Raw genomic sequence first — 14255 nt, forward strand, 5'->3', positions numbered from 1 at the left:
GTGCTCCTGCTTGTGCGTCACAGCACCTTGTATGGCAAAGCGGGTGCCATGTTTCACTGCACTGCCAACTCTCACAATGGGGACAGTGCTCACCAATCTGTTCCCTGCTATAGTCATGACACCTAGCACACAGTAGGTGCTTAGTAGGATTTGGTGGGGGAGGACGTAAAAGAACACACTGGTAGGATTCCGTGGGTCATCCAAAAAGACCTGGTCAAGAGCATGGGAGGGCAGCTACCAAACATGGCTCCTGGAACCCAGTCCCTCTTCAACCAAGGGTCAGGGCAGATTCACTTAGAAGGGATGAGTGTGAGGCATCTCTAATACAGTTACAATATGCAACCTTGTGTCATATCTAAATCAATTTCTTTATTTGAAAGTAGAGTTACAGAGCGAAGGGGATTCAGAGAGAGATTCCATCCACTGGTTCACTCTTCTGATGGCTACAGGGGCCAGAGCTGGGCTGATCCAAATCCAGGAGCTTCCTCTGGGTCCCCCACATGGGCACAGAGGCCAAAGGACTTGGGCCATCCTTCGTTGCACTCCCAGGGAGCTGGATCAGAAGTGGAGCAGCCAGGACTTGAGTCAGTGCCCATATGCAATGCCAGTGCTGCAGGTATAAGCTCAACCCACTATGCCACGGCACTGGCCCCTAAATCAGTTTCAACAAAGGATCAATCAAAAGTTACACTGCATTGAAACTGTGTTGAGATTCTTATTGGTGACACTGCAACGAGGATGGATGATGAAATGTTCGTCTCATTTGGATGTCTTGCATTTTGCATTTGGAGGCATTTGTTGAGGGTTCCCAGGCTTCAACCGGGAACATCGCTTTCAGAGCAGTTGTCCTTAATTTGATCTACCTTGCTATGTGGCTGGTTGAGCTCAGAAAAACAAGGATTATGTCTGTCAATAAAACATCCAGACTGTCTATTCTGAGTGCTTTATGCAACCATGAAATATTACACTGAGTCACTCCTGTCCAATTGTTTACCAGGTAGCTCATGGAGATGTGCATACCATCAACAGCATTCCCTACAAACGCTCTGGGAGTCAAAGGCCGTTGGGTAAACTGCTGAGGGAAGAGCGTGCTCGGGGACAAGTAACACAATCACTAACAGTAATGTGGACAACGCAGGGTCTGTGTCCAGAGGTGGATGGCTGCCCACCAAGTACACCTGCGGACATCTCTGCCAGGCTACTTACCTTTCCCTGTAGATCACCAGGAGACAGCTGGTGCTCCAGTGGAAGGAGGGGAAGGGCCCAAGGGCATCTGAGGGCTACTGCTGGCTGCAAACAGCCTGGGAAGTGCAGGATTTCACTTTAACAGTCTGCACAGTGGAGGCAGGTGGGGTGGGGTGGGGATTAGACCAGCCAGCTTGCAGTGTCTGCCTCAGCTTTGCAATGAAATCATAGCAAGTGCCATTTAATTCTATCTAGAAACAGCCGCTTAGATGCGGTGTGAAAGGTCACCCTAGAAAATGTGGGTGGGAACTTCAAGTATAAAGATCTCCACTGTCGATAATGGTACACAGCTGTGTCGGTCTTTCATTCTGCGTTGGAACTAACTCCAGTTGTTTAAGCACTTCTGTCCCTTCAATCAGTTGCCTACATAGGAGAAAAAAGAAAAATATGGTTTAGTGCTAAGTTCCCATGTTTAGCTTAGATTCCCAAATGCAGTCCCACAAAAGCTACAGCCAAGGCCATTTCTACGGGTTAGGTTGACCTTCGTCATAACTACCTTAGACGCCTCACAATGTGTCTGCTGGGCCACGTCCACAAGCAGCACCCGGATCCGGGTTACAGACTGCCCACTCCTCCTCTGGCATGGTCTGTACCCTCCCACCCCCCACCACCACTGCAGAGGAATTCTTGACAGATCAGATGTCACTTTCCCTCTCCCCTCTTAGAACACTCCCATGATTTCCCACTATCCTCTAGGAAAGACCAGAGCCTGCACAGGCTAGCCCACTGGCCCCAGGCGTCCTCCTGCTCTTTCTCAGCCAGACCAGCTGCCTTGCTTCTGCTTTTAACCCCACCACTTTGCCTCATCACTGCCTCACCTTCCTTTTACTCCCAACCCAACTCTCATTGCCTAGGGACTGAAACTTTAACATTCATTTGAATGCTTTTGGGCTCATTTCTGATTCCCCATTGGAGTAGAGGATTTCACATTTGTGCAGTGCTCATCACAATACCTGGCAGGTCCCAGGCACCCAAACCAGTACTCATTGGGAATGTGAACAAGACGTGGTTCAGAGCCTAGTATGACAGCCCAGTGGCTGGATCCTTGGCTTGCATGCACCGGGATCCCAAGTGGGCCCTGGTTCACACCCTGGCTGCTCCACTTCCCTTCCAGCTCCCTGCTTGTGGACTGGGAGAGCAGCAGACAAAGGCCCAAAGCCTTGGGACCCTGCACCCGTGTAGGAGCCACAGAAGAAGCTCCTGGCTTCGGATCAGCTCAGCCGTTGTGCCCACTTGGGGAGTGAACAATAGTAGACAAAGGATCTTTCTCTCTATTGCTCCTTCTCTCTGTCGATCTGCCTTTCCAATAAAAAGAAACCTTGAGAGAGAGAGAGAGAGAGAGAGAGGTGATTCAGTGCCATGCTGGTTTGCAGCATGTTTGGCTGTTTGGCTGACCAGAAGCTAGAACTCCGAGGCATGCAGCTAGGTATCTGAGGGGTCTTTCAATCACAAGACGATGGCATGGGTAGAGTCAGGTCTGGACATATAGGCCTGGTGTGCTCTGTTTACACTTGGACTGGGGCACTGGCTGCAGGTAAGGGTACAGTTCTCATCTCAGGAGCATTTGCAGAGGCCTGGCCAGTGCTTACACTCCAGCCATCTCTTGATCTCTGGACTCCATTTTTGTCATCCCCATGAGAAATGATAATAGAGGATTATGCTACAGTTTGAATGTCCCTTCTAAGATTCATGTGGAATGATTATTCCCACTGTGATGGTACTGGGAGGTGGCTAGGTCACTGAGGGCATTCATGCCATCGTGGGGGAAGAGGCGCTCCTGATGGAAGGCTGAGTCCCAGTCCTCTACCCTCCTGCTTGCTCTTAATCTCTTCCCATGTGCTCACTGGTCAGGCAATGCTCAGTAACAAGGTCCTCAGCAAGTGCTGGCATCCTGCCCTTTGCCTCCCCAGTCTCCAGAATCAGGAACAAAACTCACTTCCACTGCTTACAGGTGGCCCACTCTGGGCCTAATGCAATGGCTCAGTGGCTAAATCCTCGCCTTACAAGGGCCAGTATCTCAAATGGACGCTGATTCATGTCCCAGCTGCTCCACTTCTGATCCATTTTCCTGCTTGTAGCCTGAGAAAGTGGTAGCTGGCCCAATGCCTTGACCCGGAAGAAGCTTTTGCTGGCTTGATTTGTTTAGCTCCAGCCATTGTGGACATTTGAGGAGTGAACCAGCACATGGAAGATCTTTCTCTCTGTCTCTCCTTCTCTCCATAAAATCTGATCTGCCTTTCCAATAAAAATAGACAAATCTTTAAAACAATAAATTGCCCCATCTGTGGGATTCAGTCACAGCAACAGAAGAGAGAAATGCAGACACTGGGCAGTGCTGAGTCCCTCAAGAGGATGAATAGCAGTGCACAGATGGGCAGGTGCAAAGCCTATTTTCCCAGTGGGATTTTTGGATTCAGAAAGGGCACTCAGCAGGTGCATTCCTCCATGGGGACAGGGAGACCTAGACCCTGCCTTAACTTGTTAAACAGTGTGCATGGGAGAACCAAAATAGCATCATCAGGGAGATTTCTGATCTAAGCTGTAACAAGATTCAGCAAACGATAGGGAGGCAGAAAGAAACAAGTTGAGTAAAGGCCAGGAGATAAGGCATAGTTGTAGTTCGTCCACCTGGTCTGTGGGCTGTTTCCAAGTGTCCCTTTCTGGCCCTGACCAGCTCAGATGTCTGCCTCCTGGGATGCGGCCAACTGGCAGTCCTGCAGGTGTCTTAATCTAAGTGTAAAGCATAGCGTGGCCAGCCTGAACTCACCAGCTGCTCTCTTCCTCCCAGTGTTCTCTGTGTTGGTGAGTGGTGCCAACTGTCTACTCAGTCACCCAACCCTAGGAGTCACTTCAGGTCTGAATGGTCCAGAATGGGAGCTCACTGGCCACATGTAGCCATTTGGATTTCATCAGGATTACACAAAATAGAGTTCTTCCATTGCTGGGGCCACATTACAAGGACTCCATGGCCACGTGTGGCCTGTGGCTGCCATCCTGGGCAGTGCAAGTGACAGGACATGTAAATTCTCATGGAATGTTCTTGTGCATAGCGCCGCTCAGGACTGCTGCCAGGCCCTCACCCTCAGCGTCTCACAGTTATCAAGCACTGCAAGTCTGACTTCTCAGTATTGCTTGGATTTGTCTACTAGCACCTAGCTTGTCAGGACGTCACCTATGGCCATTTATTTGTGCTCGTGTATTTATGTGATGGCCAAAGCTTCTGAACAGGCCTCTCCACTTTGATTCTTTACCCTTTGCCAATTTGTCCCTTAATACTGCTAAAGCGATTGGGGTCTTTTTTTCTGATTGGTTTTTCCACAGAATGAGAAGTTGGTCCTATTGCTCACAATTTAACAATTCTTCCATGAGCCTGCCATGCCCTTTGGGTGAGGTATTCTGTTCGGCAGTAAGGCCCCGCTGCTGTTCCTCTTTGCCAGCCCCCATTCTCTCCATTTTCCCCGGGAACCAAGCTCCAGCTAGCCCAGCTGACCTGGGCCAAGATGCTCTGTCCTTCCTGTGACTCCTAGACTTCTCTCTGTTTCTCTCACATCTCTACTCAACCTCCTCAGCTTTCCATGTCCCACCCCTTCCACTGCCATAAGGGGCTCTTGAAGTGAAAGCAGTTCCCCCTGCTTATAAACCCCTCTTCCCTCCTGGGTGAATGTGAAGCAGGATCTTACAGACTTGTATGTTGATGTCCTCCTTTCTGTGCGAGCACCAAACATGCCTTGGAACTTCCCTAGCGTTCCCAGTGTCACCCATCTGGAGAGAGGACAGGTTCATGTACTGAGATCAGAGCTTGGAAAAAGGATCTTTCTCAGACAGAAAACTTCTGCTAGTTTCCAGAAGCCCAGAAATACCTGGGATGCAAAGGGGTGGTAGGCAAATTGCTACAACTGCAAAGGCAGGTGCTCCTGAAGGAGTTACATCCAGCTTAGCTAGGTTACCTAGTTCCCTACTGTGATATCTCCTTGTCGCCTCTCCCTGAGTGCTCTGTAAGGTCTCATTCCAATAGTCCAGCAGGGCCTAAAGTGTAATTTGGAGATATTAAGGGATGAACTGAACGCACAGTTGAGCCAGAGAATAAAAGGGATGCAGTGCCTCCCTGTGGCTAGAATGGTAATGACAACAAAACGTCAAATTTCCCAAAGAGCAAAGTAAAATCAGACCAGATACTGTAAAAAAGAAAAAGATCAGAAACTGTAGGCCACTACCACCCCTGCGGGGAGCTGCATTTGCTACAGGGTTTAGGGGTGTCGTCTGAGCCCAGTCTCCTGTATTCCCTGCACACCGTGGATGGACACAGCCTGTATCATTGCATTTTTCTCTACTTACGGGTTTGTTGTTGTGTTGTGTCTATGAATCTTTCCTTTATATTTTTAAGTTCCCCACAAAAGAGCAGGAATTGTATCTGCTTATTCTCCCCAGTGCTGAGTCCCCGGCTGGCCAACCGCAGATTCCCCTGATACAAGGTGAGGAAGAAGTGTGGAGCAGCGGGGAAGGCCCTGGAGCAGGACTGGAGACCTCCCGCCCTCTGTCTGCCTCTGCGGGCTGAGGTGGGGGATGGAGACCAGATGACAGGAGTCCTGCCTGGAGCTGAGAGAGGCGCCTTTAGCTGAGACATGGGTGGTCACCAAGCAGCTGAGAGGGGACACAGAGACATCCACGTGATGGCGCACAGGTGTCAGTGTCCCAAAAGGAAAGCAAGGACTGCTTGGATTTAAAACGAATTCACGAACACACTTGCAACAATCAAATACAGTTTTTGCAGGCCCAAGGGAAAAAAAATGTACCAATCAATGTAAAGCCATTTCTTTAAAGAGATTTGGGTGAAAATATGCTTTCTACTGTTTTCAACTGAGAAACAATGCAGAAAGGTAATTATGAAGGAATTAACGTTAACACTGGCATAAAACTCCATTATGAGGGACCAGTGCTGTGGCATAACAATAGAGCTTCCACCTGTGGCATGGCATCCCATGTGGGTGCCAGTTCACATTCCTGCTGTTCCACTTCTGATCCAACTCACCACTGCTAATGTGTCTGGAAAAGCAGCAAAACATGGCCCAAATCCTTGGGCCCCTGTACCCACATGGGACCTGCCAGAAACTCTTGCCTCCTAGTTGTGGACCAGCCCATCCCTGGAGGCTGTAGCCATTTGGGGAGTGAACCAGTGGATGGTGGATCTGTCTTTCCTTCGCTCCCTGTCAACTCTGCCTTTCAAATATTTTTTTTTTTTTATCTTTTTAAAAAAAAACTCTTGATGAACTGAATTGTTAGTAATTCTCCCTGTTGAGGTAGCTGGAATAATCTAACAGTTATTCAAGGAAAAAAGCCTAATGTTTCTTCACTTCAGGGAAGATAAAATAAGCTCCACCTCCTATTCTCTTCAATAATCAGAGGGGGGTAAAAAGTACTAGGTTGACGCCAAGTGTATACATCTCCCATTGTAGGTTCACATACCCACATGCATCAGCAACACTCTAGTAATAATTATTACCCGGGATGTTTCCGTATTTTAAAGCTACAGGTACATTGGATTTTCATCTGTCTTTTCACAGTGTTCATGGACAGTTATACAAACGACTGTTTCCTAACTTACTCATATAAATACATCCACATTCTAAAGCTCCATGAGGCTATTTATAAAAATGCAGAACTGACAACAGCCTTGAGGCTGAAGATCCCTAGACAGAGCACTGGATGGATGCGTGCACAAACTGAGACACAGAGGTCAGCAGGGCCGGGCCTAAATCATCTCTGTTTTGTTTCATTACTTACCAGGGAGAGAAAAGAAAGTAAATGAGAGCACCCACAACCACTGGTCTACTCTTACAAGCAAACAAAGATTCCCCCAGCTGAAGCCAAGGCAAAGTCGCACGACCTCCATCCTGCTCTCCCACAGAGGTGGCTGGAACCAGTCACTTGAGCATCACTGATGCCTCCTCGGGTCTGCACGAGCAGGAAGCTGGAGTCAAGAGCAGAGCTGGGTATAGAACCCAGACATGCTGGTTGTCTTAACCACTGGGCCTGCCCCAGCATCTGTATTCTTAGAGATGGCCAGAGTCTTATGAAATACTTCCAAGAGCACTTACTTAAATTTATATTACCTTTCTTTTAGGCCCTATCTGCAGCTATCTATATGCTTCACATAACACTTAACCAGATCTTTTGGAACAATATTTTTATGTATGTAAATATTATATAAACCCCTGAGGTACATACCCAAAAGCCACATATTTCCTATCCAGGTAGGGAGTTGCTTGTAGCGTGATGTAGAACTGTGACCCGTTGCTGTGACGGCCTTTGTTGACCATTCCGAGAACTCCCCTCTTATCATGAGGAATTGCAAAGTTTTCATCTAGGACAGACAACAATCAGCAGGTCACTCGCTACTTCCACTGAACTTTGACAGGAAACAGAGCTCTGCCTGATCATCTCAATCTCCTGTAGCAACACACTCCAAAATGTCAGTACCCTATTCTCTTTGTGACCTATTATTTGCAGACATCCAAAAGGACTGTTAAAAAAGAGATGAGAAATTAAATCTTAGAAACTACTTAAACATTAGGTTTATCTTTGCTGTAGCTAAAGCAAGTATGCTAAGAAAATCATCCATGTAAAAGGAAGCATATACTTTGCTTGACAGTACAGGGTTGCACATGTTTCTGTGCTGTTTGGGCAGTGGTATCTCATTCAAATGACCAATGTGATCAGCGTAAATACCTCCTCTGGTCTTCTGTGCACCTCACTCCTCCCTTGCAGCATCGTAGTCACAGTTCCCTGACAGTCCTCACAGCACTCTATGAAACTACTGCTCTGAGTGGTGTTTCCTTTCCTGTATGGGATATATGTGTCAGTGTAGGCCTCCCAGCACATGAACAGGTGTGCCCCTAAATGATGGTGAAAGGAGGCTAGTCTATGGGACTAACTAGTTCAGGAGTCTAGTTAATTCTAGTGATCTCCAAGTACATATTAACTTTAATCCTCATATGAGTAGACCAAGATTGTGTGGGAAGCAATGCAAGAATGGCTGGCGCATCAGGCTAATCCCCTGCCCTGTGGTGCTGACATCCCATATTGGCACTGGTTTGTGTCCCAGCTGTTCCACTACCAATCCAGCTCCCTGTTATGGCTTGGGAAAGCAGCAGAGAATAGCCCAAAACTTCAGGACCCTGCACCCATGTGAGACCCAGAAGAGGAAGCTCCTGGTCCAAGCTTGGATCAGCTCAGCTCTGGCTATTGCAGTCATTTGGGGAGTGAACCAGCAGAAGGAAGACCTCTTCTACCTCAACTTCTCTCTCTCTGTAAAATCAGTTTTTCAAGTAAAGCTTTAAAAAAAGAACAGGTTAGAGAATGGTATACAATGGTTACCAATGACTACCACTTTCAGGAATACCAATTCCAGTTTTGCCTTCAAGTTCCAATATGAGAAAGAAGTTAAAGATGGGGGAACTCAACAGAAGTTTTTGCCTAGCAACCATCTGGGAATAGTTGGGAGATATGAATATTAACCATCAGGATTTTATGAAACTGTTTTTGCTGACTGTTCTTATTCAATCTGAAAACAACACAATTACGCAGTCTTCGTGGTGGTTACTTGCAGGCTATTCCTTTGCAAACTAAATGAAGCCCTCTGAAGGCTCATAACGTGCAGATGAAGGCGTGCATTGAAGAAATGAATTCGCCTGTTATCCTTTGTGCTCCACAGTCAGCCATTCCAGTGGACGCTACAGAGAACTCACGGATCTCACAGCAAATCATACGCAATGCTCATCTGCTCAACCCAAGATTCAGCATTTTAGCAAAATGGCACATGTCAGCCCTTCCAGATATTAGGATGGATTTTACTTAAGTCCTGAAACCAACAGGAAAGAAAATTTATAGAGTTGCAACATTTTTACCAAAAATTCTGATTCTGGGAGAACTTTCAAAGTAATCAGTCATGATAGCTATCCAGAAAATGGCAACTTTGTGAAAGCCTATGTTTAAAAGAGGCCTTTAAAAAGAGCCTGTAGACTTCTTATCATCTCAGATAACTCCTCAGCTCCCCTGGAAAAAATACTGTTAGGGAAGACAAAATATGGTTCGTTGATTTTTAAATTTTATTTGCTTTTTAAAATAAATTTTATTTTTAAATAATGATTACATGATTGATCAGAGTAGGAAGGATTGAGGTTTAGGGAAAATTGGGTGAATTCATTGCTTCCAAATTTGCTATTTCTTCTTGTTGTTCCTGGGGGAAGGGGAGAGACAAAAGGGGAAACCACTCATGCCTTTCCCAGTACCCAGGGATGAGGAACCGCCACCTTAGCCCAGAGTCTCAATGTGTACATATTCCAAGGGTTCTGTCTAAGTGGTTTGGACAGTTCTGAAATGCTGCTGATCTCACCATTCCAAGAAAGACAGAATTACAGGGAGGGACAGATAACTGGCTCACTCTCCAAATGGCCAAAAGGCCACAGCTACACTCATCAGGAGCCAGGGACTTCCTCCGGGATCCCTCATGGGTGTAGGGGCCCAAGGACTTGAACCATCCTCCTCTGCTTTCCCAGCTCTATAACCAGGAAGCTGGATCAGAAGTGGAGCAGCCAAGACATGAATCTGTGCCCATATAGAATGTTGATGCTCTAGGTGGAAACTCAACCTACTATGCCATGACACTAGACCCTGTCTCTTTTTTTAATATAGAATAATTTTTAATTTTTATTTATTTGAAAGAGAGAGACATAGACAAGAAGTCTCAGCCACCAGTTCACTCCCCAAATGCCTCCAACAGCGGAAGCTGGGCCGGGCAGAAACCAAGAAAATGGGTACTGATTTGGGATGTCCCATATGGGTAGCAGAGACATCAACTATTTCTGTCCTCATCTGCCGCCTCCTAGGGTGTGCACTGGCAGGCACCTGGAATCAGGGAATGGAGGCAGGTCCTAAGGCAGGCACTCCAGATGTGGGTGCAGGTATCCCAAGCGGTCTTTTAATTGCTGCACCAAAACCCTGCCCCACAGGGATTTTTTTTTCCTAAGAGGTTGTAGGTGGTTCATGACCTATAAATGTAAAATGTACGGACATGGGGACAAATGCATGCCAGCTAAATGACCAAGAGATGACCTGTGTGTGTCCAGAATGCTGCTGTGGACTGGGAGGGCGTGAGGCTCTGCTGTCCTAAGAAGTCCAGACTGCTCGGTGGGCATGCCACAGCCGGCCGTACTCCGGGTGCTGGGCAATGACCCACGAGATGATGCATAGCCAGCAACGTAAGCACTCTGAACAGACTGAGTATGCCAAGTCAGAGACAGCACAGTCAGCTTGCCCAGGTCTCTGCCTGCTCTTTGTATGCTCTGTCCTTCAATCCCTCCTCCTACCTTACGGTTCTCTCCAATCTCCATGAAGCTGTAGATGTCAAAAAGCTACATGTTTTTGGGCCCAGCGGCGTTGCCTAGCGGCTAAAGTCCTCACCTTGAACGTGCCAGGATCCCATATGGGCGCCGGTTTTAATCCCCCAGCTCCACTTCCCATCCAGCTCCCTGCTTGTGGCCTGGGAAAACGGTTGAGGACAGCCCAAAGCTTTGGGACCCTGCACCTGTGTGGGAGACCTGGAAGAGGTTCCTGGTTCCCGGCTTCAGATCGGCCTGGCTGTTGCGGTCACTTGGAGAATGAATCATCAGATGGAAGATCTTCCTCTCTGTCTCTCCTCCTCTCTGTATATCTGCCTTTCCAATAAAAATAAATAAATCTTTAAAAAAAAAGCTACATGTTTTAAAAAATACGTATTTATTGATATGAAGTTCCTTGGATTTTTTTCTCCCTAATATAAATAAGAAGTAGTGGGTATATTTCATGTATCAATTAAAACACAAAATTAGGGTGCTCTGCACTCGTGGACACAGGAAACTATACCCCATGGCAGTAAGCAGCATTGTGGAAGGGGGGTGAACTGCATCAGGTTTATTTCAATAGGACGGAAGCCAGTGGAGAGGGACTTTTCTTTGGTGAGGAAGAAGACCAAATGGTACTTTCATTTGATCTGAACCCAGCCTTTACTGAGTTTCTGCCAGCAATGAAATGTGCAGTGGGAACTATCTGCACAATAAATCAATAGATGAAATTTACTCAAATAAAAAGAGAGGTGATTTAATTGGGATTTCAAAGTTGTGATTCATATCAAAGCAAAACTAAGTGGGGGTAAAAAGCTTAACCAGCTTGTAAAGTAATCATCACATTGAATTATATTCTTTTTTTCCTTTTTGAACAATGATTTATTCATTTATTGGAAAGGCAGAGTTGCAGGCAAAGAGGGAGAGAATACAGAGGCAGAGAGCGATCTCTTCCATCTTCTGATTCACTCCTGAGAAGGCCCCGATGGCCACTGGGCCAAGCTGAAGTCAGGGACTTCATCAGGATCTCCCATGTGAACAGCACGGGCCCAAGCACTTGGGCCATGATCTGTTGCCTTCACTGATGCATCAGCAATGACCTGGATAGGAAGTGAATGAATCAGGGTTTGTATGTGATACTGGCATCCACAGTTGGGAGCTCAACTCAATGTGCCACAACAATTGACCCCATAGTTCATCGTTTTTAAATTTGCTGTTAAGTTTAATAAAAGTGTTTTGTGGTTTTTTTTTTTTCCAAAAGCCCTGCATTTTGATTCTGCATCTCACGGGTGCAGGATCCAGTACAGGCAGGAATACCAAAGAAGGTCTTGGTGTCTATGTAGGTGAAGGGAGACCTGTAGGACTGGCATACCAGGCTAACCCTCCACCTGCCGGCACTGGCATCTTATGTGGACACCAGTTTGTGTCCCAGCTGCTCCACTTCTGATCTGGCTCTTTGCTTATGGCTGGGAAAGGATCAGAGGATGGTCCAAAGCCTCAGGACCCTGCACTAATGTGGGAGTCCTAGAAGTGGCTCCCGGCTCTTGGCTTCAGATTGGCTCAGTTCTAGTCACTGTGGGCATTTGGGAAATGAACTAGCAGCAGATGGAAGATCTCTGTCTCTCCTTCTGGAATTCTGCTTTTCAAATAAAAATTAATAAATCTCTAAAAAAGAGACCTGTGTGCAAACTGACCTGACTCTGCTTGCCTTTTCAATGTACACCGTATGTGTACTCATCCAACGCTGTCAGGCAAACTGAACACACCAGGCTCCACCCACATCAGCAAGGTCAAGAACGTCTCCCTCTGGAGACGAAACCATACAACAGCCTCAGGATTAGTGAAGGCACAGGGAGGTCTAGAGGGCCAGGTGAGGACAGCAGCCAAACCAGCCTCTTCCTGGGCCCAAGGCCTGCCTTCTACCCAACACAACTAGGGCATTCTTATGGTGGCTGTGGGGGTAGAGAAAGATGGTACAGTCTCAGCAGGGATGAAGGCCAAAGGGTCCTCCGGGAGAGTCCTTTTCCAATCTGCGATGCCTTTCAGTCCCAGTGAGGCTGACCGCAACTCTCTGAGGCAGCTGCTCTTTCTTGTCACGCAGCATTGAGCTCACTCCTCGGTGACAGGGATTGATGCAGTGGTTGTGGTCTAGCTGGGTATCCGTCTACGTGAAAATGCTTCAGGGTAGGCACCTGTGCCTTCTGGTTACCTTAGGTCTCAGCCCTGGGTAGGCACTTAACTAGGTGAACCGATTAAAAAATGGCACCATTCGATAAGGCTACTTCCGCACAAATGGAACAAGAAACTACTAACACCTTGATCATCAGAGCCTGAAGTTCTACGTTTAACTCTTTTCAACACAAAAGGTCACAGGAAACTGATGCGTAAAGTCAGTATAAGGCAAACATCACTGCAGCCTATGAAAAAGAACTCGGTCAGAGCCCCCCAAAGTTCATTACCCAATCCCTCCTTCTCTAACCTGAAAGAAGCCGTTCCCTTTCCATATAACCATACGCTCAACGTTTCCGTACGGTGGTTTCAGTTATCCACACAGCCATCCCTAGGCAGTAGGGGCTTCTGTTTGCTATTTGAAAATTCTGGCTATACCTTTTGAAGTCTCTTTAATTGGCAGGTTCTATGTCCATCCCTGTCTTTTTCCTTGTGCAAGGACACTTCAAAAAGTTCATGGAAGATGTACACCATAAGAAAACTACAGATGGATTTCAAAAATGTTTGCACCAAAATAAAACTATTTTTAAATATTCATTTGCTTATATGAAGGGCAGAATTAGAGAGAGAGAGAGAAACTCTTCCATCTGCATGTCCACTGCCCGAATGGCTGCAACAACTGGGACAGGGCCAGGCCAAAGTCATGAGCCTGGAATTCCATCCAGGCCTGCCATGGGGGTGACATCGGCCCAAGCACTTGCATCACCCTTCACTGCTTTTCCAGGCCATTAACATGGAGCTGGATGGGAAGTGGAGCAGCCAAATGGGCGCTCAGAAGGAACACCAGCATCACAGACAGTGGCTTAACTCACTGTACCACGAAGCCAGCCCAGACCTGGTTGTGCTCACATGGATTTTTCTTTAAATACACATGCTTCATTTGTTAATGAACCTGAGCTATTCACATGCTAGAATTTCCCTGTTTGCTGACTCTGCACACAAAGTGCACTTTCTTCTTGTTTCTCTGTCCTTTGTCCCTTCAGCCCTGCTAGAATATCTCTTTTACAATGCAAATTTGTTTCACCCTGAGTTACACATTAGCGAGCAACTTGAGCAGTAACTTGTTGTATCCAACTGCACAGAGCCCCCATATAACACTCCCAGCTGCCTCTTCTAGTCAGGAGCCACACCCAGCCTGGCTCTTCCCATAACCCAGCTCACATGCAGGCCAAATGTCCCCACATGCCCCACCCTGGTTGTTACGTGTGCTGGTGGGGTGCTGTGGCCCAGGCTGGCATGGCTTGTTTTGCTTCGGCATTCACCAGCAGATGCTACAGCCTGGCCTTGCCCAGTCTGCCCCAAGTTCTAGCTCATGCTGGCAAGTGCTATAGCCCAGCCCAGCTGGACTGCCCCTAGTCCTGGCCCTACTCTGAACTGGCTGGTGTTATAGTTCAACCTGGCCTG

This window comes from Ochotona curzoniae, unplaced genomic scaffold, assembly GCF_017591425.1.
Source record: "Ochotona curzoniae isolate NIBS_2020 unplaced genomic scaffold, NIBS_Ocur_1.0 contig_3819, whole genome shotgun sequence".
Taxonomy (NCBI): domain Eukaryota; kingdom Metazoa; phylum Chordata; class Mammalia; order Lagomorpha; family Ochotonidae; genus Ochotona; species Ochotona curzoniae.